This window comes from Antechinus flavipes, chromosome 6 (genome assembly GCF_016432865.1).
Source record: "Antechinus flavipes isolate AdamAnt ecotype Samford, QLD, Australia chromosome 6, AdamAnt_v2, whole genome shotgun sequence".
In the NCBI taxonomy this organism is placed as follows: Eukaryota; Metazoa; Chordata; class Mammalia; order Dasyuromorphia; family Dasyuridae; genus Antechinus; species Antechinus flavipes.
The window spans coordinates 153452653-153478971 of record NC_067403.1 but is presented as its reverse complement, the minus strand read 5'-3'; the positions used below and the strand labels follow the sequence as shown (position 1 = coordinate 153478971).

The window sequence follows — 26319 nt, the reverse complement described above, 5'->3', positions numbered from 1 at the left end:
TAGAAATTCGGGGCTCAGACATGACCAATCAGCCAGGAAGCAACCTGATGGGACAAAGGGATTACAGTTTGGGAGAATAGAGTTGTATGAAGTTAGGACTACTGAGATACCCCCTGGAGAAGTAAAGTTTGTTCCTCTCCAGATTATGGATCCCTTGCCTCCAGACACAGTAGGCTTGACCACTTCAACTCCTAAGAATACTTACAAAGTAGCATTCATCCTTACACTGATGTGGGAAACTGGGGAATGTATAGATAATATCCCAGTCACTAATACAGGTAGATAATGTGTGACTTATCAACCAAGAGAAGTAGTAGCATCAAGTTTACTGATACAGACTCCTAATAAGCAATCTGATGATAGTTGCCCAGATTCTGAGTCCAAACAACACAATTTAGGAATATTCTAGACTGCAGCAGTTACAACTGACGGTATATATGTATATATATATGGCATATCATTAGAGGGATTGGTAGACACAGGTGCAGATTTTATAGTCATTAGAGGTGCCAGCTGGCCCAGTCCTTACCCAAAGATTAAGGTAGACATGTCTGGCATAGGAGGATCAATAGCAGTTAAGTTAGTGCTATCCCTTTGGAATGGACTTTTGAAGGCAAAACAAGCGTTTTTATTCCTTTTATAGTTGAAAAAAATCCCCATCAATCTGTGGAGAAGAGACATTTTACAACAACTAGGATTACAAATGAGTACTTCATTTTTTTAGGCAGGGCTGCTGTTGAAAGCCTGCCAACACTGTCACCAGTTCCTATTCAGTCGAAAACTGATACACCAGTGTGGATAGAACAATGGTCCTTAGGTAATGATAAAATTCAAGCCATATTATATATAGTACAGGAGCATCTTGACCAAGGAAATTTACAAACTTTTTTCAGTCCTTGGAATTCCCCTGTATTTGTTGTAAGAAAGAAATCTGGAAATGGAGGATATTGACTGATTTAAGAAAAGTAAATGAACAGATGGAAACTGTGGAAACCTGATGGAAACCTCTTCAGACTGGACTTCCATCTCCTACTCAATTGCCTAGGGAATGGTCTTTTTGGGTTATAGGCATTAAGTACTGTTTTCTATTCTATCCCTCTAGATAAGAAGGCTATGAAAAGATTTGCCTTTTCAGTGCCAAGCATTAAGGTGATGTGGAAAGATCCAGAAAGTGGTGAATGGAAGGGACTAGATAGGTAAATTGTTTGGGGAAGAGGGTTTGTTTGTATCTCTGCAGATAGAGAAGGAATCAGAGGGGTACTGATGAGCCGTATTCACTTGTCAATCAGAGAGAGACAGAGCAGACCCTTGAAACAAAGGCGAAGATTCAAGAAACACTGTGTAGTTCCATCGCTAAACTGTGCCCACCACTGAAAGAGCATGGTAGTTATAGCAATTGACTCATGGACATCAAAAATTGTTGAACTTCAAAACCCTCAGGAATCATTGGCATTCCTAAGACATGAAAAGATTGTTGTAAGACTTGAAAACCCTCAGGAATCATTGGATTCTCTGAGATATGATGAAACTGTTGCAGGACTTCAAAATCTGCAGGAATCATTGGATTCACTTACACATAAAAAGGCTGTTTCAGGATTTCAAAAACTTGCTTCATCTTTGGATTCCCTAACACATGAAGTAATGGACAATAGATTAGTTTTGGACTATCTCTTGGCTGCTGAAGAAGGTATATGTGTGACTATTGTTTACATACCCTCCTTCTAGGACTTCGGGAAATCTCCTATAATACCATATTGATTTATATTGTTTGTTGTATCACTACTTGCATATACAATTACTGTTTGTTGCACCACATTGAGCCTGCACTAGTTGTGGGGAGAGTCATCACTAATAGCCTGTGTGTTATTACTATGTGCCTTTGGAATACCTCCCATGCTGAAGGGTTTGTGCATACCTGTTTCTAGTAAGACTCTTTATCCCAGAAACCCGCTAACAATATCTGGCTTGACTCCCCACTTCCCTTTGGTGGTTTTTCATCTCTATTTCTGAGAAGTCAGACAGGGCATGATCATCTTTTTTGGGGTTCACACCTCCCTGAGAAGTCAAGGATGGCATGACCACCTGTGTTCTAAAACAAAAGAAAACAGGAAATGTAAAGGGCTGAAACTTTGAATAGATACACTTGAATCAGACAACCAAGCACTTAAGGCTAATTACCTAATCGAAATAAGAAAATAATTCTAAGCATATGTTTGGATAAATGGCCCTTCTCACCATTGATGCTGGCTCAATGTTTGGTGTAAAGATAATTGTAGGCAAGGACTAGAGGGCGGGGTGACAGAGGCCAGACTCACTTGGCTACAGGATGAGGAGGAGAAAGGTGGAGATTCTGGACTCTAGAATCGAGGAGAGAGCCTTGGCAAAACTCCTGGCAGTTTGTCTGTCTCCTTCACTTCTTCCACTAAAAACCAAAGACTTTTACTTATCCTGACTCTGGCTGATCCTGAGGCCTCCAGGGACCTAGCCCTGACTATACAATCATTGATATGAAGGGAGTCATGAGAATATTTATAGCAGTATCTTTTTTAAAAAATCAAAGAAATGGAAACAAATTAAGAGACACCCATAATTTGGGATATAGCTAAAAAAATGTGGTGCATGAATTTTATGGAATATATATGTGCTATTTAAAAAATGTGATGAATACAGAGAAATATCAAATGATTTACATGAACTGATGAAGATAAAGTAATGAGGCCAGAAAACAATACCCATAGAAAACAAAACAATGAATATAAACAGAATAATGAATTTAAAAAAAAATTAATAAGAAATATTGCAAAATAACAAAAATAAGCATGTTCCCAAAGAAGAGTTGTAAGAAAATTCTATTCCATTTATTCCTGGGATTGAGAGGTCTAAGAATTTGAAAGTTTCATATATTTCCAAAGAAATTTTATATATTTATTTTGCTATTTGTCTCTTTTCTTCCTTTTTTTGAGGTGAGAAGGGAAGAAGAAAGGACACTAGGAAAAAATTGGGTAATATAACAGTAAAAGTAATCAGTGAATTATAAATAATACTTTAAAGAATAGTGCCCCCCTCCAAAAAAAAAAAAACTTCTTATGATGTGAAACCAATCACCTACAAAGAAGACAATTTCTACTTTGAATAGCTCTGATTCTTGAGCTATTTTATTTTATTTAAATTATTAAATGTATCCATTATCTCATCAATTAGAAGGTTCCACTCAATAAGGCCAATTTCAAATTCATACTTTGGTTTGTCCAGGCTATACAATTCTTATCCATATTCTCCTGAATGTTCACCACAAAAGGTCAACCCAACATGCAAAAAAAAAAAAAAAAAACAAACTTCCCTTGCATTTTCTCAAGACCTCAGTGGTACCAGTGAAGAACTCTGGTTGCCAGTAATTCTTTGTATTTGTCGCATATCTAACCAGTTTTTCTTCCTGACATCCTTTAATCCAGTTTTGTTTTTGTTTTTGTTTTGTTTTAGCATTCCTCATTGGGTATATGTTGGAATCTACTCCCTCTTTCCAAGTGCCTTTTTACTCTTTTTTTATGTGATAATCATGTTTGGTTTTTAGGAGATGATAGTTTTATTGCCACATATAAAAAGTGTTAAGAATAATGGTATTGAAAATATAGGCTTTTATTTTAACAAGATGTTTGAGTTCAGTGAAACACCTTTTCAGTATCTTGAAAGTAATTCAATCTATGGTTTTCTTTCCTTTCAACTCCAGACTTGGTTCACCATCCATCTTAAAGTCTTTCTGAGATAGAAATATTATTAGATAAGCTCTATAGTTTTCATTTAAAATTGAAATTAGGTGATAAAAAGTTTTTATCTGAAACATTTGGTAAATCTGATTAGAAAAAGGAAAGAGGAAAATCAAATTGTTAGTCTTAAAAATGAAAAAGGGGAACTTTCCACCAATGAAGAAGAAATTAGAGCAATAATAAAGAGTTACTTTGCCCAACTTTATGCCAATAAATTCAATAACTTAAACGAAATGAAGAATACCTTCAAAAATATGGCTTGTCCAGATTAACAGAGAAAGAAGTAAATTGGCTAAACAGTCCCATTTTTGAAAAAAATAAATAGAACAAGCTATTAACCAACTCCCTAAGAAAAAATCCTCAGGACCAGATGGATTTACATGTGAATTCTACCAAACATTTAAAGAACAATTAGCCCCAGTGGTATATAAGCTTTTTGAAAAAGTAGGAAATGAAGGAGTCCTACCAAATTCCTTTTATGACACAGACATGAGACAGATACCTAAACCAGACAGGTTGAAAACAGAGAAAGAAAATTATAGACCAATCTCCCTAATGAATATTGATGCTAAAATCTTAAATAAGAGATTCGCAAAAAGACTACAGGAAATCATCCCCAGGATAATACACCATGATCAAGAAGGATTTATACCAGGAATGCAGGGCTGGTTCAATATTAGGAAAACTATTAGTATAATTGACCATATTAATAACCAAATTAACAAAAACCATATGATCATCTCAATAGGTGCAGAAAAAGCATTTGATAAAATCCAACATTCATTCCTATTAAAACACTTGAGAATATAGTAATAAATGGACTTTTCTTTAAAATAGTCAAGAGCATATATTTAAAGCCATCAGAAAGTATTATGTGTAATGGGGATAAACTGCAACCATTCCCAATAAGATAAGGAGTGAAACAAGGTTGCCCAGTGTCACCATTACTATTCAATATTATATTAGAAATGCCAGCTTTGGCAATAAGAGCTGAGAAAGAGATTAAAGGAATTAAAGTAGGTAATGAGGAAACCAAACTATCACTCTTTGGTGATGATATGATGGTATACTTAGAGAACCCCAGAGATTGTACTAAAAAGATATTAGAAATAATCCACATTTTTAGTAATGTTGCAGGATACAAAATAAACCTACATAAGTCATCAGCATTCTTATATATCACTAACAAAATCAAACAGTTAGAGTTACAAAGAGAAGTTCCATTTAAAGTAACTATTGACAGTATAAAATATTTAGGAACCTATCTGCCAACAAAAATCAGAACCTTTATGAGCAAAACTACAAAACTCTTTCCACGCAAATAAAGTCAGATCTAACCAATTGGAAAAATATTTAATGCTCTTGGATAGGGCAAATATAATAAAGATAACACAACTATCTAAACTAATCTATTTATTTAGTGTTATACCAATTAGACTCCAAAAAAAAAACTATTTTGATGACCTAGAAAAAATAACAACAAAGTTCAAGTGGAAAAACAAAAGGTCAAGAATTTCAAGGGAATTAATGAAAAAAAAATTCAAATGAAGGTGGCCTAGCTGTACCAGATCTAAAATTATATTATAAAGGAGCAGTTACCAAAATCATTTGGTATTGGCTAAGAAACTGACTAGTTGGTCAATGGAATAGGTTAGGTTCAAAGGACAAAACAGCCAATAACTTTAATAATCTAGTGTTTGACAAACCCAAAGACTCCAGCTTTTGGGATAAGAACTCACTGTTTGACAAAAATTACTGGGAAAATTGGAAATTAGTATGACAGAAATTAGGCATTGATCCACACTTAACACCGCACACCAAGATAAGGTCAAAATGGGTTCATGACCTAGGCATAAAGAATGAGATTTTAAATAAATTGGAAGAGCATGGGATAGTTTACCTCTCAGACCTATGGAAGAGGAAGGAATTTATGACCAAAGTAGAACTAGAGATCATTATTGATCACAGAATAGAAAAATTTGATTATATCAAATTGAAAAGCTTTTGTACAAACAAAACTAATGCAGATAAGATTAGAAGGGAAGCAATAAACTGGGAAAACATTTTTTCAGTCAAAGGTTCTGATAAAGGCCTCATTTCCAAAATATATAGAGAATTGACTTTAATTTATAAGAAATCAAGCCATTCTCCAATTGATAATTGGTCAAAGGATATAACAGATAATTCTCAGATGAAGAAATTGAAACTATTTCTAGCCATATGAAAAGATGCTCCAAGTCATTATTAATCAAAGAAATACAAATTAAGACAACTCTGAAATACCACTACACACCTGTCAGATTGGCTAGAATGATAGGGAAAGATAATATGGAATGTTGGAGGGGATGTGGGAAAACTGGGACACTGATACATTGTTGCTGGAATTTTGACTACATCCAGCCATTCTGGAGAGCTTGGAATTATGCTCAAAAAGCTATCAAAGTGTGCATACCCTTTGACCCAACAGTGTTACTGCTGGGCTTATATCCCAAAGAGATTTTTAAAAAGGCAAAGGGACCTGTATGTACAAGAATGTTTGTGGCAACCCTCTTTGTAGTGGCCAGAAACTGGAAACTGAGTGGATGCCCATCAACTGGAGAATGGCTGAATAAATTGTGGTATATGAATATTATGGAATATTATTGTTCTGTAAGAAATGACCAACAGGATGATTTCAGAAAGGCCTGGAAAAACTTACATGAACTGATGCCGATTGAAATGAGCAGGACCAGAAGATCATTATTTACTTCAACAACAATACTATATGATGATCAATTCTGATGGACGTGGCCCACTTCAACAATGAGATGAACCAAATCAATTCCAATAGAGCAGTAATGAACTGAACCAGCTACACCCAGGGAAAGAACTCTGGGGGATGACTATGAACCACTACATAGAATTCCCAATCCCTCTATTTTTGTCCGTCTGCATTTTTGATTTCCTTCACAGGCTTATTGTATACTATGTCATAGTCCAACTCTTTTTATACAGGAAAATAACTGTTTGGACGTGTATACATATATTTTATTCAACTTATACTTAAACATATTTAACATGTATTGGTCCTGGGGTGGGGGGAAGGAGGGATAAACTTCAAACAAAAGGATTTGCAACTATCGATGCTGAAAAATTACCTTTGCATATATTTGTAAATAAAAAGCTATAATAAAAAAATTATATGCTTTAACTTTTCTGTAAAAATGGACAGATTTCTTTTAGTGAATAGATTTGTTTAAGAAGGTACTAGACTGTCTTGGGGAATAGTATGATCAATACAGCACCCCACAAACAAGGGCATCTGGAAAACCTCACCATCTATAAGAAATTCTTCTTTAAACTGGACACTATGTTTTCTCCATCATTATGGCAAATATCTTTGCAAGTATGTATCTCCTGATTTTAAGTCTTTTTGATTTTTAGATTTTTTTTTTGTCTGTACTGTGCCTTCCAAGTGTAATGTACCTGGGTGAAGTCAGTGTTAAAATTTCATTGCTGATAAGTGAATGAAGGCAAAGTATCTTGATAGATGGGGTCCTTTCATTCTTTAGCTATGGAGATGGGAAAAAAATGTCTTAAAATTTAGGGACTAGTGCAGAATTTAGATGAACCAATAAGAGATTAGAATTAGAGTAAGAAGAAAGAAGATGGTGACTGCACACTCTTTCCAACATTGGCAGCAGCAGAAACAGAAATAAAATGGCTGAGAAAAGGCTGTGCTTTTTCAGTAGAGGTGCAGAAGGTTGGTGTGGAATATATACGCATAGTTAGTTTCTAAAAGGCAATGGTGAACAGATTGAAAGATAGACCCTAAAAATTATTGAATACCTGCAAAATCTAGATAGCACATACAATATTGTCTATCCCACTTTCTTCATTACTCTCCATCTTTTCACTTTGCGATCCTATTTTTTTTAAATATGAAGAGGAAGATTTTTTTCCAAATTCCTATAAGCATATCTTTAACAGTAATATAGTTGTGCACTTGATGGGTTGGAGTGAGGGAGGTGGGCTTTGAGATGTTGTGTTTCACAGAATTCATAAGAAAATCTTATCAATCAAGATTCAAAAGAAGAACAACATTGAGGGTATTTATGAATCATGTATTCTGTATTATTTTAACAGCTTTTAAAATTTACAAGAGCAACATAGGCTTCATATTTATTTCCTATATGATTAATTGAGTCTAGATTTCTATTAATGCTGTCATAATGGGGGTCTCATTGTGATTCTTAGATAGAAAAGGAATGACATTCCCTGTGTCAGAAAGACAGAAGTTTCACATGTGTGGAGATTAGATCTGCTGCTCTGTGTCATTACTCAATAGTCTTCTGTCCTGAAGAGATACTGCATTATTCAAGAATTAAATCTATCGATTTTACATTAGTCTAAGGTTTTGATGTACATAGGGCTCGAGGTAAAAAAAGTGAAAGTAGCTGTTGTTTGTTCTTATCTTGGTCATTCTAGGGGAGTAAAAGACTTCATCTGACTATGAAGGTTACAGTCAACTTAATTTCATCTAATTTGGCTACCCTCACCCAAAACCCTTATTAAATAAAAGACAATCACAAATAATTAGTAGTATATTAAAGTGAGAAAATAATATTGGTTTAGGTGATGCTTTGGGGATGCTGCAATGAACCAAGAATGAGATAGCATCTCAAATCAAATGGAGAGAGAATGATTTCATCCTAGAAGTTTACTCTTGGGCTCTGGCATACAGACAGTTGGAGTCAAGGGGCATATTGGGGGTGCTGGCTCTCTTATATTCCTGTAGCTCTGAAGGATTTTTTCACTAGTCATATTTTCTTCCCTATTTCTTTTTTTTTTTTTTTCATTTTTCCCTTAGAATCTATTTTGCAAATCAGGCATCATATACCTCAACATATATGGAAGATCACAGGACTGTTTATCAGGGATTTACAAAGCCCATGCAGTACAGTATGACATAATTTTAACTATATACAGGTCTCACAGAAAAAGCTACAAACTTGTGGTGTTGTCATCTTCTGTTTTCTTGCTGTTGGAGAAAGCATTTGATGAGGATTTAAATGATAAGTAAATTGAAGCAAAGAAGGTTCCACAGCTAATTAATTATAGGAGGTGAAAGTCTGAAAGCTCTACCTCTTTCTGGTTGAAGACTGGAGTGAGATGAGAACAGATAATCACTCTCTACAGTTACAACAAGTAGATAATAATGAATCCTGGATGATCCTGATATATCAAAGAAATACCTTATTGCAAGAAAGGATTCAGAGGGGAGCAGCTAGATGGCACAGTGAAAAGAGCACCAGTGCTGGAGTCAGGAGGACCTGAATTCAAATCTGTCTCAGACACTTAAACTAAACTATATAGGAATCTTTTTCTTTGATTGTTTACAAAAACTTGGTTGCTTATAAAATTATTTTTCATATGAAAGAATCAATAAGTATAATAGCATCTTATAGTTTTTAGTCAATTGTGAGATTATATATTGTTGTTGTTGCTGCTGCTGCTGCTGTTGTTTGTTCTTCATTGTCAAAGAGCACCATGACTTCAGGAAGGTGATGTTACATCATGCAAGTGAATTTGATTTAAGTAAAGGTGAATTATACAAAGTCATGAATCTCACTCTCTCTTCCAAAGCAATCTGGGTCTACTAACAAGATAAACATCAGGATTACTGAAGATGACCCTAGATTTAGTAGGACAGGTTTGTTTTTGAATGTGTTACTCTTATTCTTGCTTTTCCCCTTGGAATTCCTTAACTGAAAATAATCTTAATTTATATAAAGATTTTGTATAGATAAGAGAGAAGGCATATAGGTCAGAATTTTTGACTTGTTTTGTTTTTTAAGTTCCATTGGAAACTTTTTTAAAGTATTGAGTTCTATGTGTTATCCCTGTTTTTAGTATGTTCCATTTCTTCACTTTCAAATATGTAAATATTAGTTATACCATCACATAACCTTTATTTAAATCTTTTCCATCTACATATTTATTGCACCATGGTTGTTTTTATTCATTTTTGTTCTCTTTAGTGTAATTTCTCACTCTTCTATGAGAACTTTAAGTTCTATAATGTCATGGTCAATTAGTTTTTGTATTTTCTTTTCCAAATGGACAATTGTACTCTACAGAATTATTTTTTTAAGCAATTTTTCAAGAGATTAACTTTTTCATATTTTTCTTACATCACTCTCATTTCTTTTTGCAATTTTTTTCAACTTCTCTTACATGACTTTAAAGCTCCTGAATTCTTCCATGAGTTTTTTCTGGGCTTGGGACTAGTTCTTATTTATCTTTGAAGTTTTTCCCATAGGTGTTTTATATCGGTGTCCTCTTTTGAGTCTATGTCTTGGTCTTCCTTGTCACAATAATAACTTTCTATATACAGTTTTTTTTTTAATTTTTTTGTTATTTGCTCCTTTTTTTTTTTCTTTTTGGGAGTGTAGCCACCAGCACCAAACCCTTGAGACAACAATCCTTCCACCAGGGAGTAGAGTTCAATTTCCTTCTTCAATGTATTATCTTTTGTCAAAGCTCTTTACTATGAATTGTCTAATGAGTAATGCTGAAGAACATAGCTTATAGTTTCATTAAGCTAGGAACTATCTTCTTCCTGAAAAGACAGAGGAAAGATATATAAGTAAGCAATATCAACCCCAGAGCATTACAAGATTAAAGTAAAAAATATATAAATGGAATGGGAAAGTTTTACAAATTTAAAAAGTCAACTAACTTTTTTCCCCATCAACAATAATGTAATTGTTGATGACTCTTTTTGGGAACAATAAGATAGATAAACCATTGGTTAATTTATTTTTTAAAAGAAGAAAACCAATATCCAGTATCAAAAATGAAAAGGATGGAATTATCACCAATGAAGAAGAAATTAATCATAGGAAATATTTTGCCCAAGTATATGTCAATAAATGACAATCTAAGCAAAATCAATGAATATTTATGAAACTATAAATTACCTAGATTGACAGATCAGGAAATAGAATGCCTAATAATCCCATCTTATAAAAAGAAATTGAATGAACCATTAATGAACTCCTGGAGAAAAAATTCCCAGAGCCAGATGGGTTCATAATTGAATTCGACCAAGCTTATAAAGAACAAGCTCTTCTAATACAATATAGATTATTTGGAAAAATATGAAGTCTTACCAAACTTCTTTTATGTCACAAGTATGTTGCTGATACCTAAACCAGAAAGAACTAAAACAGAGAAAGAGAATCATAGAACCATTTCTCTACTGAATATTGATACAAAAAAATTTAACAAAATGCTACCAAGATAATTACAGCAATATATTACAAGGATTACACATTATGATTTATAATAGTATTTAAGAGTTGGTCCAATGTTAGGAAAAACATTAACATAATTGACCATATCAATAAGAAAACCAACAGAAAACATATACATATCTCAAAAGATACTTAAAAAACTTTGACAAAGTACAGCACACATTCTTAGTTAAAAAACAAAAAAAAAAACAAAACACTAGTGAATATAGGAATAAAGGAAGCATTTCTTAAAAAGATAAGCAGTAACTATCTAAAACCAGAATTATCTATAATAGAAATAAGGGAGCTTTCCCAATAAGATTGGGGTGAAACAAGGAAGCCCATTATCACCACCACTATTTAATATTTTATTAGAAATGTAAACTTTAACAATAAGAGAAGAAAAAGACATTGAAGAAATTAGAACAGGAAATGAAGAAACAAAATTATCACTGTTAGCAAATTATATGATGGTACACTTAAAGAATAGAGCATCAACTATAATGCTACTCAAAATAACAACTTTATCAAAGTTGCAAGATTTAGGATAAATCCACATAAATCATTAGCATTTTCATACATTAACAACAAAGCCCAGCAGCAAGGCTAAAAAGAGAAATCCCATTTTAAATAATTGTAAACAATATAAAATACGTAGGAGACCTACCTATGAAAACAAATCCAGGAACTATATGAACACAATTACAAAACTCTTCACAAAAATAAAATTAGAGTTAAACAATTGGAAAAGTATCAATTGCTCAGGAGTAGACTGAGCCAATATAATATAAATTTCAATTCTACCTAAATTAATTTACTTATTCAGTTCCATAGCACTCAAACTACAAAACAAACAAACAAACAAACAAACGCAAAAACAAAACAAAACAAAACAAAAAATTTATCTGATGAAGCTATGGAAAAAAAATAACAAAATTCAACTGGAAGAACAAAAGATCAACAATATCAAGGGAATTAATGGAGGGAATACAAAAGAATATACCTAGCAAGACTAAATCTAAAATTATATTATAAAACTATATTATAAAGCTTCCAAAGTATCTGGTACCACTTTAGAAATAAAGTAGTGGATGAGTGGAATAGACTTAATACATAATACATAAGTAGTCAATGATAAAAGTAATCTAGTATTTGATAAACCAAAAGACTTTACTTATGATTAGAGAAGTGCAAGCTAAAACAGTTCTGAGATACCAGTTCAAAAGTATCAGATAGACCAAGGTGATAAGAAAGCAAAGTGAGAGGATGTGTAAAGTTGGAATTGTGAACTGATCTGGAGAGCAATTCAGAACTATGAACAAAGAGCAACTAAACTGTGCATACCCTTTGACCCAGCAATACCACTGCAAGGTTTGAATTCCAAAGAGAACATAAGAAAGGGAAAAGAACTTACATAGGAAAAAATGTTTATTACAGGCCTTTTTGTGTTGACAAAATATTGGAAATTAATTAGCCATAAGTTGGAGGAATGGTTGACTAAGATATGGTATATGGATGAAATGAAATACTTTTGTGCAATAAGAAATGATTAACAGACAGATTTCCAAGAAACTTGAAAAGATTTGTATGAAGTGATGCAAAGTAAATAGATAGAATCAAGAAAACATTCAATCGGCAACATAGTGTGCACCAACTATGATTACTTAGTTTTTTTCAGCAACACCATGATCCAAGACAAGTCCAAAGAACTCAGGAAGGAAAATGCTATCCAAAACAGAAGTGATAGAATGCAGATTGAATCATATTTCCTCCCCTACCTCTTTTCTTTATTGTATTTTTTAAATCTGTTTCTTCTTTTAAAACAATCGTGAAATAATTCCTCCAATAATCTAGTTTTTAAGATTCCATTAGCTTTTTGGTTGCTATAACATACTTTTGATTCTCATTGAGCTTGGAATCCATTAAGTACTTTATGTATACTCATTGCTGTTTAATGATGTTTCCTACCATGTTATTCTCATGAATTTGATTTTGTGAAATCTATAATTTGTTAAGCATCACACTGAAGCCTTCATTCAACACGAATTTTTAAAATGTTTAAACAGCACACCACCAAATTGAGGTCCCTAAAGAATTCTTTTAGAGAACTCCTTTCATGTTTAAATATAACCATTTAACATTCATTAGACCAGCCCATTCAACTAGCTTCAAGTGCACCTAATAGTATTATTACTTAGATTTCAACTTTTATAGATCAATAAGAATAATATGAGAGATTTTGTCAGACTTTGAGATAAACTATATTGACAGCATATTTCTTATCTGCTAGTACAGCCATCTAGTCAGAAAATGAAACTAGATTGTTCATTATAGAAGGCCACAGATGGTGGAGGAACTCTAAGTGAGTATAAGACCCTTCAGCCCAGAGGAAACCTGCTGACAACATCTGATTTGGCTCCCCATCTCCCCTAAGGGCTATCAGTCTTCCTGAGAAGTCAGGAGGCAGTGACAACTTGTGTAGTAATTAAAGCAAAGTGATGCCAAGTGGCAAAGAGTCATCTACATATTATAGCAAGTTATTTATGTGGTCCCACATGCGTAGTATATAGTTGGAGCATGCTCAATGTGCTATGATTATATAAGGGTATTAAGGTATATAAGGCTGAGAGAATTTGGAATAAATGGACTCCATGTTTGACTATCCATGTGAGTCCTGCCTCTTCACTTCTCTTCTAAGACCAAGAACTCAGGCTGGTACCAAGATCCTCCAGAGAGTTAGTCCAAACTTTACAATTCATGTCTAACCAAACTTGATTAATCCACACCAGTTCTTTATGTTCACTGATTTTTCCCCTAATGTTTACTAACCATCTTCCACAATAATACATCTTAGAATTCTGTCAAAAATAAAAGTAAAAAAAAAAAAAGAATAATATCTGTTCTCTAATTCAGTGGTACATTTCTAATTCTCCATGATCTTTTAAAGATTACTAAAAAATGATCCTGCAAAGACATCTTCCAGTTCTTTCAGTACTGTATAATACAGTTCATTTTAGATAGGTAACTTAAACTGATCAAGTGAGCAAGTATTCACACACTTGTTCCTGCCATTTTTCCAGTCCAAAGATGATCCTCAATAGCAGAAAAAAGAAACAAAGTAAGAACTGAGCAAACCTGCTTGCTTTATTGTAGAGGGCCAGGAGGTAAGACTCCATTCCAGGTCTTGAGTCTTACAGTAACTTGGCTCAATAAAACTCCCTTATTGAAATAGTAGAGATTGCTTGTCAATATAATAAATTAATAATCTAGCAACTGAAGCAAAATGCAAACACTATTCTTTGGATTAAAAGTTAAACCTTTGAATTTAGGGCAGTAAAGAATGTCCACAAGGAGACTAAAGGTATTTGGGAGAAAGATGCATGAGATAATGGTATGATAAACTTTACTCTGATGCATATCTCAACTATTTATATCTCTGTCTAAGTAACCAAGATCTGGGGCTTAAAGGATTTTACATCATAGTAGATTTTGTTAGGCTATAGGAATTTTAAAAGAGTGTACTTTGTATCAAACCTATGAGCATTTTGAGGTATATATATATATATATTTGTGTCTCTGATCAATAAACTTCAAAGAGTCCACAAACAGGACTTCTTTGCCTGGCCCCTGGTATGTCACATCTTTCATCTCACTACAGGAACTAGACTTCAATATTTTATTCTATCTATGATGGTCTCAATTCTCTTCTGCCTATTGACCTAAAGATAGTTCCAGATCCTAAGATTATATTGAATTAAGCAACTTCCAGATGAAGAAATGCATTACAAAAGAATATTGGTACTTTCTCTGCAACTCAGGAACTCAAAGAGTTGTGTAGGACACTAAGGGTTTAAATGGCTTGCCCAAGATTACCCATCAAGCATGTGTCAGAGGTTCTCTTTAGCTTTAGCTTTATTGGCCTACTTCAGCTAATTTTAAGCTTTAGAATAATTAAAATTATTCTTATATGGTAGTTCCACAGTATTGTATCTGTCCTATTACCTGCTCTTGCTTCTATGATCTTAATTAGGATATGATTTGAAATATAACAATAGTCCAGTATAATTCCTTCACCCCAGCAACATCAAAATTATAACAAATGCATCAAATTTAGAGTAATTGTAGATGCTGTTATAGTGATAAAAGCTGAAAATATCTTCAAGCAATGAAAATCTGTCTAAAAAAATCATTCAGAAAACTGATCCAGAAATATTGGAAGCAAATAGCAAAATACAAATTTAAGAAATATACAAAGCAAAACTGAAATATACTTCAAATTTAATTCACTGAGAAAAATAATCAAACATTTAATTATAACAACAACAACAACAACAAAAAAAAAAAAAAACCAAGAAATATTGTGAACTACAAAAGGGGAAGAATACTATTTCACAGTCTAAGAAAAACCAACCTTAATAGAACAGAATTATTTTTCATTTGTGAAAAATCCAAGTGAAAAAGTAGAAGACTGGTTATAATGTGACATATGGTAGAAAATTACCAATTTCTCCAGCTCCCTTGGTAATATTGAAAGCATAGGAATAAAAGAGCAGGTTACAAATGAAGCAGGAATGAGGCCTACGTGACAGAGATGAAAAATGTTGATTGCTTCCCAAAATGGTGAGGAGAGGCTGTTAGAAAGAGATCTCACTCTTTTAGATGGTGGAATAGCACACTTCAGAAAGACAGGTTTGTTTTTTTGTTTTAATTTGGAGTTATATTTCTGACTATGGAAAAAAGGAGTGTTAGAAACCAAGTAGTATGTGGTCTGAAGATAGTTGAATAAGAATACCAAGGAATAAAGGGAATATGTGCTATCAAGAGGGGTAGGTAATGAAGAAAAAGGTAAACAATGAGACCAGATCTGAGTCCAAGATGCAGAGCACTTTCCATTGTTTCCTTCATGTAGTGATATTCCTCTGAATGAATTTACTCAGAAAAAAATCTTTTCAAAAGGGATATAGATGTGAAGACAGAGAAGGAGAAAAGATGACCACTGGGTTTATTGGAAATAACAAAGAATATGTTCTCTAAGAGTTTCAAATGTGTAAGAACTTTGGGGAAAATAAACAAATCATATATGTATAATATGTGTATGTGTATATAAATATATATATGTGTATACATATATATGTGTGTATGTGTGTATATGTATGCAAGTCCAATATATGAATCATTAAATTCTTTTTTCTTTGATCTCTTTTTATTTTGTTTATTTTTTTTTATTTAATAGAATATAGACACAGAAAAGAAAAAAAAAATAAGACTAAACAAAACAAAACAGAATATTGTCATATTCCAAACAGAATGTCAGAGAGGATTTAAAAATATAACAAAGAATTTCTAGTTCAAGAAAAAAATGTATAATAGTAAAAGAAATCATATTCGTGAGTGTCCATCTTTTCTTTGCTTCAGTGTAGGTTATTTTGTTCTCTGCTGTGAACTTTTTTTTGCTTTGTTCTTTCTGCTCTTCCCCCACCCCCACCTCTTCTTTTCCTGTATTTTCCCAAAACTACTAAAACATATGTGTATATATTTAAATATATACACACATTTATCCATATGTAAACATGCATCTAAAACAATATTAGGTTGGCTGACATATAATGAAAATTTCTCTCTTAATTGAATTTTTAAGCTTGATTATTTCCAAGTTCAATGCTAGCCATATTTTTTTTCCCTAATAAATTCAATTCCTGATCTATGTCACAGCATTTAGGGACATCTTTTCTTCCCTATTTTCTAAGTCTTCTGCTTTAATTTTGCTTAACTTGCTTTGTTATTCCTTAATTTCTCCCCACCTATGGATTTCTCCCTTATCTTTTTCCCCACCTTTGCATCCCTCCTCTACATCCACCCCCCCCTTTGTTTCTTTGTAGGCTTCTGGGGGTATTATATCGTTCATGGTATATTGCATATTTAACCCATTCCTGATGGGAATGCCTTTGTGTCTATTTTTCCTCTGTACCTCATTTGTATGAATCTTTCTTTTGGGCTAATTAATTCCTACTGTCAATCATAAATATATAGTATACATTTTCATGTAAAAAACATAAACAATTTTTCCACATTAAGTTCCTTAATATTAATCTTGGATATCGGCACTTATATGTTGTTTTCTACTGAGTTCTGATTTGGTTGATTTAAAGTCATTGAATGTCTTTTTTTTTTTTCATTGAATACTATAAATAATTTTACTAGTTATGATATTTTGGCCTCAGGCCTAGTTCTTTTGACTCTTGGCATATATGATTCCAGGACCTGTAGTCTTTTATTGTAGCTACTGATAATTCCTATATAATTCTAGTTGTAGCTCCAGCATATTTTAATTGCTTTTTTGTTTGTTTGTTTCTCGCAAATTTTTCTCTTTGATCTAGGGGTTTCAAAATTTGACAAAAATATTCCTATGTGTTCTCCACAAAGGATTTCTTTGAGGTGGTGATCAGTGGATTTTTTTCTATTTCTACCTTTCCCTCATGATCTATCACTTCAAGACAATTTTTGTGGATTATTTCTTGCATTATTGTATCAAGGTTCTTTTTTTGGTCACAGTTTTCAGATAGTCCAATTATTCTTATATTTTCTCTTGTTGATCAGTTGTTCAGATCTGTTGTTTTTCTTAAAAGATGTTTCACATTGTTCTATTTTTTCATTCTTTATATTCGGTTTTGTTATTTCTTGGTTTCTTATAGCTTCACTAACCTCCCCTTACCCAATTGTAATTTTCAAAGGGTTATTTTTATCTTTAGGATTCTGTTTTTTTTTTTAATTTCTATTTTTACTTATTTATTATTATTATATTATTATTATTTAATTTTTTCTCAATGTTTCTCGTGTGATTTTTAAATTCTATTTTGAGTTCTTCTATAAATTCTTTCTAGACAGGGAGTCATTTGCCATTACTCTTTGGGGTAGAAAAATCTCTTTTTACTTCAGTGTTCTCTTTTGAAGATAAACCCTGGTATTCCCTTTTCCCATATTAAGTTTTTTCTATGGTTAGGTTCTTTTTTCTTTGCCAGTTCATTTGTTTGAAATGATAAGTATTAGTGTAAGCAAATCTAATCATGGTGTGAGGGGATGGTGCTTCTGCCTTCATTTCAACTCTCCCCCCAACCTGGAACCCCAACCAAAAGCACCACCCTTTTGCAATTGCTTGCAGCCAGCAGCCTCCCAGCACTATTGTTTCTGCACTTAGTAGGTATGCTGGTGCCTCCTCATCCAGGACTGAGTCTCTGCAGCATAGCTGGGCCTGGCATTCCTAATTAGCCAAGATTTTCTCAGTCTTTCCAGACTCAGACCCGGGCTCCTCAAGTGTCTGGGAGATGAAGGTCTCTGTGGTTTCTGCTGAGACTCCAGACACACCCATCAAGTTCCTAGGCTACCCACTGGGTGTTTCTGTAGAGCTAACCTGCAGGTTTTTGCACTTTACATGGTTTAATCCCAAACTGAAGTCTTACTTTGGATCTTCTTGAATTGTACCAGAAAAATGTCTGTTCTGCCCCAAATCTTCTTGATCTTTCACCTTGATTTTCTCTCTGAAGTGCAAATTTGTCTGTTTCTAGAGGAAATCTGGAGAGCTTGAAATTTACCAACCTACTTTACCATCTTCCCCCAGATTCTTCTTTAAAACAACAAAAAACCAAGTTTATTATTTTAATTTGTAAATAATTTTAAAGAACACTTTCTTTTACTTTATAGTTGCCTTTCCAAGCATTTCTGTATTCTTTATATTCATCATTTTTTTATAATGGTTTATTCCATCACATAAATGTACTACATATATCTTTAGTCACATCTTAATCTATGAGCATATACGTTTGTTTCCAGTTCTTTGCTACCATCAAATGGACTTCTGTGAATATTTTGGTGTGTATTAAAGCTTTATTAATATCTTTGATCCCAATGGATTATTTGCCTACCAGTTAAATCTCTGAGCCAATGGGTGTGGACATTTTCATTACTTTCTTAGTTTAATTATTGATTGCTTTATAAAATGATTGGTACAATTTATAATTTCACCAATACTGAATTACCATACTAAAGATATTGGATCCAATCATTTTTCTTATCCTGATTATATTGATCTTTAAATACCTGCAATTGACATCTATTTTACCTTCTATAATGTCCTTTATTTACAAACTATCTCCTAGCAAAAACTTTGAAAAGCAACTAATCCAATTTTCTTATAATTTTTGGTAGTGTAACACTTACTATTAATATTATGTATCCATTTGAAACTTATGCTAAATCATATATAGTGCCATTCTAAAGCTATTCTTATATTTGTTTGTTTGTTTTTATAATGACTTTCTATTTCCTAAACATTTTTCCTGCCAAATAGGGAATTATAGAATCTTGAAATCATCAAACTAGAGCTAAAAAAGGATTAAAATATCCCCTATACATACACATCACAAAGATGTAACATGATTTGCCAAGGGAATGCCTGTGGAATAGAAGAATTAATCCTTTGGCAGCAGCCAAAGGTGAAAGATAAATATGCTGTCAAGGGACTTTGACAGTAGTTGCTGTAATGACTAGTGAGTAGGGGTTTATTGAATTCTTCAAGGATATTGTCCTTGCCCATTTCCACAGTGAGTAAGATCTATCTCCAAGAGCAAAGCAAGCAAAAAAAAAAAAAAAAAAGCAAAGAAATATGTGTGTGTGTGTGTGTGTGTGTGTGTGTGTGTGTACACATGTATATGTAGGGAATAGGCTTTTATTGGATGCACAGTTGGAGAAGACCAAAACATAGAGGTTCAACAATCTAGTCAGTAAGGATTTCTAGTAAGACCCCCTTACTCCTAAATTCTCATACTCTTATCTCTGGTACCTAACATTGTACCATAAGAACCAAATTATTTTAGTTTGAAGTTTTTATCCTGATTAAAGCTCATATTTTTCTGAGGAAGTCATATTTTAAGACATTCATAAATAATTCAATGTCTGTGTGTTTCAGATCCAATGAACTAATATAGTGAACCTACAAATAATGGGGAAAAAAAAACCTGAAGATCACAAACTTTCCTGTATCCACAGTGTAGAATACCTCTTTTCTTTTACTGTCAGCTTCTCAAAATCAGGGTATGTGTTATATTTATCTCTGTGTTCTAAGTACTAGAATAGTAACTACTACACATTTAATAAATGTTTGTTGAATTGCAGGATGGTAATTATGGTTTGGTAGTGAGTGAGTGAGTGTGTGTATGTTTGTTCTTATACAGTCATAATAACACTTTTCAAATACTGGAAAGACTAAAATATCATATAGTGGAAATGAATATATTAAGCCCATTATAATTAAGGAGATACTAAAAGTACATAAGATTTGTGAAAAGATTATATTTGTGTCTTTCTTAACATAGGAAACATCTACCTCTGCAATGCAGCCCATTATTTTTTCAGCAAACCTGAGACTTGGACAATTGCTTGGGAAACTAAGAAGAACAAGGACTTAGAGAAGGTCACACAGTCACTCTAAATAAAGGTCAGGAGTTGAATCCAGATCTTCCAAACTCCAATTCAGCTTTCTATACATTATATAAACCTGTATATCAATAGAGTGGAATTTTTCTTTTCTTCTCTTTTCTTTTTTATGAGTTTAAGGCTCCAGGATTAAATTAATTACAGGAAAACCTCCTAAAAATAAAATAATAACAACAGAGATGTTACTTTAGAGCCATTGTTGTTAATCTCTGAGAAATGATGGAGCAAAGCACCAGCACTAGAAGACTCCTAGAGACGGGTAATTTTCTCCCTTGTTCATAAAAAGGCAAAAATTATGTTTCTAGAAGCTAAATTGTAGAAACTCTGATTTTAATCTCCAGCAACATTCTAGAATGTCTTTTTTTTAATTGCTTTTTATTTACAAGATATATGCATGGGTAGTTTTTCAGCATTGACAGTTGCAAAACCTTTTGTTCCAACTTTTCCCCTCCTTCCCTTCACCCCCTCCCTCAGATGGCAGGTTGACTAATATATGTTAAATGTTTTAAAGTATAAGTTAAGTACAATATTTGTATACATATCCATAGTTATTTTGCTGTACAAAAAGAATCGGACTTTGAAATAGTGTACAATTAGCCGGTGAAGGAAATCAAAAATGCAGGAAAACAAAAATAGAGGGATTGGGAAGTCTATGTAGTGGTTCATAGTCATCTCCCAGAGTTCTTTCCCTGGGTATAGCTGGTTCCGTTCATTACTGCTCTATTGGAACTGATTTGGTTCATCTCATTGTTGAACAGGGCCACGTCTATCAGAATTTATCATTATATAGTATTGTTGTTGAAGTATATAATTATCTCCTGGTCTTGCTCATTTCACTCAGCATCAGTTCGTGTTAAATCTCTCCAGGCCTTTCTGAAATCATCCTGCTGGTCATTTCTTACAGAACAATAATATTCCATAATATTTATATACCACAATTTATTCAGCCATTCTCTAACTGATGGGCATCCACACAGTTTCCAATTTCTAGCTACTGCAAACATTCTTGCACATACGGGTCCATTTCCCTTTGTTAGAATCCTTACAAGCTGTTAACTCATTAGAGTTGATAGAGACAATAATTATCTAATTTAGCATGGTCCAGTATGATTGATCTGATCTTACAAGGAGATGTTATGGGCCAGAACTTGAAACAAGGTACTAAGTGGAACTGATAGAAAGCAATGCAAGCAAGGAGAGCCCTGGGAGCTTCTTGCTTATATGTGCTCTCTAAGGGTATGAACACAAGCATTGTTTCTATCAGTTCCACTTAGTACCTTGTTTCAAGTTCTGGCCCATAACATCTCCTTGTAAGATCAGATCAATCATACTGGACCATGCTAAATAGAGATAATAAACTCTAATGAGTTAACAGCTTGCAAGGATTCTAACTTCCCTTCTTTAAAATCTCTTTGGGATATAAGCCCAGTAGTAACAATGTTGGATCAAAGGGTATGCACAGTTTGATAACTTTTTGAGCATAGTTCCAAATCATTCTAGAATTTCTTAAAAATGATTTGCCAACACTAAATGCAGTGATTCCTTGTCAGTCAACATTGCTTTTTTGTGATCAAGTTAAGCCAAATTAACTTTGTTTTTTGAATTGATAGCAATAGCATGGATATAATAAGCAAAGAGCTTGATATCTCTTATGATGTTTTTGTTGATATATTCACAGATGCTATATAAATGTTTATTGATTGATTGTTTATTGGTTGATTAGAGTACCTACATGTTGTGGTAGATAGAGTGCTGGGCCTGGAGTCTGAAAGACCTAAAGTTAAAATTCAACCAACTACACATACTTACTAGCTATGCGATCCTAGGCAAATTACTTATCCTCAGTTTCATTCATTTTCCTCTTTATAAATACTATTATTATGGAAAGCAAAATTTGCTGAAGGATTAATACAATGCCTAACACATAGTACATTCTTTATAAATATTTATTCCCTTCTCCTAAATTCATGTAGGTTCATTCACAGTTGGTCAAATAACTATATCCAAATAGTTTTGGTTAATGGAACAAAGTCAACAAACAACATATGTATTTTCTTTTCTGTGGGTCAAACCTATGGACCCCTCCTCAAAATAATGTTTTTAAATTAAATATATATATATATATATATATATATATATATATATATTTATATCTGATATATATATATATATATATATATATATATATATATATATATCAGATTACTAAACAAAATAACTACATTGAAATATAGTTACCCCCCAAAAAAAAACTTCATGGACCCTAAATTAAGAACTCTTTTCTTTAAAAAAAATGGTTCTAAGGGTATTTAGCAAGTAATTATAGATCTCTATTATTACTCTTGTTCTTTGATAGTATGTTCATCAATAACTTGGATATAAAATCAAGTGTATAAAGTCTCTCATGGCACAAGTCTCAGGGAGATGGTTAATATAATTAATGACCGAATCAAAATTATATATAACTATAGAATTCTGATTCAGAATTTCAAATAAATGTTATTTTCCTTTAGGTTTAATTGTTCATTTTTACAAATATAAAATGAGAAGACTTGACTTGGCAGAAATACATGTGAAAAACTTGGCATTTAGTTGACTACAATGGCAATGTAGCTAATTAAATTTAGGCATCATTAACAGAATTTTAGTGTTCAGATCAAGGGATGTAATAATCTCAATGGACTCTGCTGATCACATTTCATCTGGTATTATTGTAGCATCATAATTCAAGAGAGACACTGACAAACAAAAGTCCAGAAAGAAGAGAGAGAGGGTGCTGATAAGTATAAAAATAATGTTATTTAAGGAAAGATTGAAGGAACCAGGAATGTTTTGTTTTGTTTCCTCTGAGCAGAATTAACTAAAGCATTACTTGAAAGTTGTCCTCACATATTTGAAATGCTACCTTATCGAATCAGGAAAAAACTATTCTGTATGGCTACACAGTACAGAACTAGGCCTATGTAGAGGGCTGAACTCTGGAGAAGTATACTTGAAACAAGGATGTTTACAAGAAGGGGTTAACTCAGTGGAATTGATGAGTTCTCTAGTTCATATATATACTTAGTCCTCAGCATGGTGATGTAATGGTTCTCTAGTTCACACATACATAGTATGCTGTAATGATGTAGTCATACTAAGGTATTTAAGGTCTAAGAGGACTGGAAATGAGACATTCCATCTTTGGCCATCCTCCTGGTGGCTCCCTGCTTCCTGCACTCCTCCACTAAGATCAAGACTGGGTCATACTGTTACAGACACAGACTATAAAGGAAACAGATTGTGAAGGAAACAATAAATTATACCCTATTCTTGTCCATCCTCATGGTGACTATTCTACTAAGACCAAAGACCCATCCAGAGGACCTCTAGAAAGCTAGCCCAGACATTATAGGCCTAAAAGGGTAAGAAATGTACAAAAATATATTTTAATTCAATATTAAGAAACAAAGGAATGAGTTCTTCTCTGGAGCATTCTGCTAGAAACACTTTATAGAGTTCCAAGGTTTCATAATTCTTGATACTAATTCAGTTACAGTAAACCATTTGTATATCAAAGATGATGGCATCTATGGGAAACTATTCTCAGGACTACAAACTATTTTATCAATCTCCTATTTTTATTCTGAAGTAGAGAACATGGACTACCCATTTTGCTTCTATGTTTTCCTACAAATAGAATAGTCTTTTAAAATAATAAAATATTCTAGGAAGAGATTTCTCTGTCTTCCAGAGATATACAAATACATATACAAAAAATAACTCATAAGTTGAATATTTTTTATTATCAATTGAGAATCCTTCATATTTCAAAAATCACCAGTGAAATCATGAAGAGTAAAAAAAAAGACATTTTTTTCCCCTAGCTTACAATATTTCCAGTGTCTAATGTCTAGCTTACCAATCTGCTTTACACAGTAGTTGGTTGATCATTATTCAAACTCAGTATTTAATAAAGCAGCAGTATCATCTGGCCTTGAGAGTTCATTTTTAGTAACTTACTCTTTGGGAAGGAGGTGGGGTTCAACTTCCCACATACTTCCTATTCTAGCTGCCAAGTTCTTGTTGACAAAACACAGGTGCTATATAGTTTCTCTTTTTTTCATGATTTTTTTTTTTTACTATCAACTGCTTGCATTTCTAAACCTTGCACTGTCCCCCAAGATGTTTGCATCTTAATTTAGAGGCTACAGTTTCCATGAATTCTTATGTTGTTGAGGTTTTTTTTCTTTTTAAAATAGTATTCTCTTCCAAAAATGATATCATAACCCTGGGTATTTTCAAGTTTGTCACAATTTCAAAATAAATATATTGCAGTGAAAAGTTTAAGAAACACAAGTGTTGTTTTGAAAAAGGCAAAATTAATATGACCATAAAGAAATCCCCCAAGGTTTTTGATCATCATTTTTTTTAATTTGTCAGATTAATTTAATAATATGTATATTATCTACTTCACAGAGCTACTATGGGAAAAACAAATTAAAGTGTTATAGAACTGAAAATTATTATCATGATTATAATAGAAAGGTAGGCATGGTCTATTGAAAAAATTAAACTCAACTTGAAGCCAAAAGCCTTGAGTTAAGTACCTAAGTAATATAATAGATAGGGGGTTGGTCTGAGGTCAGGAAAATCTTAACTTTAAATCTATCTCTGATATGTCTTAGCTGTGTGATCCTGTTCAATTAAGTCACATAATCTTTCTGACCCTCAATTTCTTCATCTGTAAAATGGAGATAATAATAGCAACTACCACTGGAAGTTCTGAGGATTAAATGATATAATATTTACAAAGTCTTATGCAAACTTAAAGTGCTATATTAATACTAGCTATTATGATTAATATTATTATCATCACAGTTCTGACATTTACTAGCCTTATAAGTCATTTTATATATATAAAATATACTAGTAGTTTTTATATATATACATACATATAAACTACTAATCATATAAGCTCTTTCAAAAATGCATATGTTGATAGTTATGTTGCCTACCTAATAGTTTCTATAATATAAATAAATGATTTTTTAATCATGCTCATGGAATGATTATGTATCACTATTTGCTAGTATTCTATTATCATACATATATTTTATTTGGTCTTATGATTGTAATCCAGAATCACATACCAAAAAAAAAAAAAAAAACCACTGTGCCTACAAAAGAGTATGGCATAGGACTATAAATCTGCCCAAAACCTCCAAAATATAAGGCATACGAGCCAAAGTGAATGAATGCCTATATCTCCCCAGTCCCTATTGACTCCAAATGGGAAAAATTTCCAGTGTGAAAAACAGTTGCTGGCCATCTTCCTTTCCCCTGATTACCTATATAAATATAAGCAAAAAATTCCAAAGAAAATGTTTCATTTTATGTCTATATATCACAGGGGTGATATAATGACAAATTCCAGTTTTTAGTTTTACAGCATGTAAAATGCAACTGATGTTTATAAGCTTTGGGGACCTCGCATAAAACATAGACTATTTTATGTGTCTAAGAACTAGGAGAACACTTGATGCTTCCTGTTGGTTTGGCTCCTTCTGTCTGGCTTGTTTTTGACTCATGATAACTCTGCTAAAACTAGACAAGGAGTCATTTAACCTCTTGATGTATTGTTCAATTCTTTAAAACTTAAGCAGTAGAAGAGGGTCCAATTTGCTTTGGTAAAGAGAGTTCCCTTGCTAGAAATTCACTAGACCAATAAAACCACAAGTCCATATTCTCTTCTTGCTTTTCCTCTCTTTCTCCCCACCCCCCACCAAAAGCAAAACACATCAATAATA

General features: G+C 32.9%; 1 long non-coding RNA gene across 1 annotated transcript in view; it reads right to left on the bottom strand.

Moving 5' to 3' along the window:
• Positions 1-8334: 8334 nt before the first annotated feature.
• LOC127540920 (uncharacterized) overlaps positions 8335-26319 on the bottom strand; it is a 99997-nt gene continuing 82012 nt past the window's right edge. Inside the window, exons 6-7 of the long non-coding RNA XR_007948313.1 lie at positions 10919-10969; positions 8335-10365 (exon numbers count right to left, since the gene is read on the bottom strand). This is a non-coding gene — a long non-coding RNA (uncharacterized LOC127540920). The remainder of the gene's footprint in view (positions 10366-10918; positions 10970-26319) is intronic.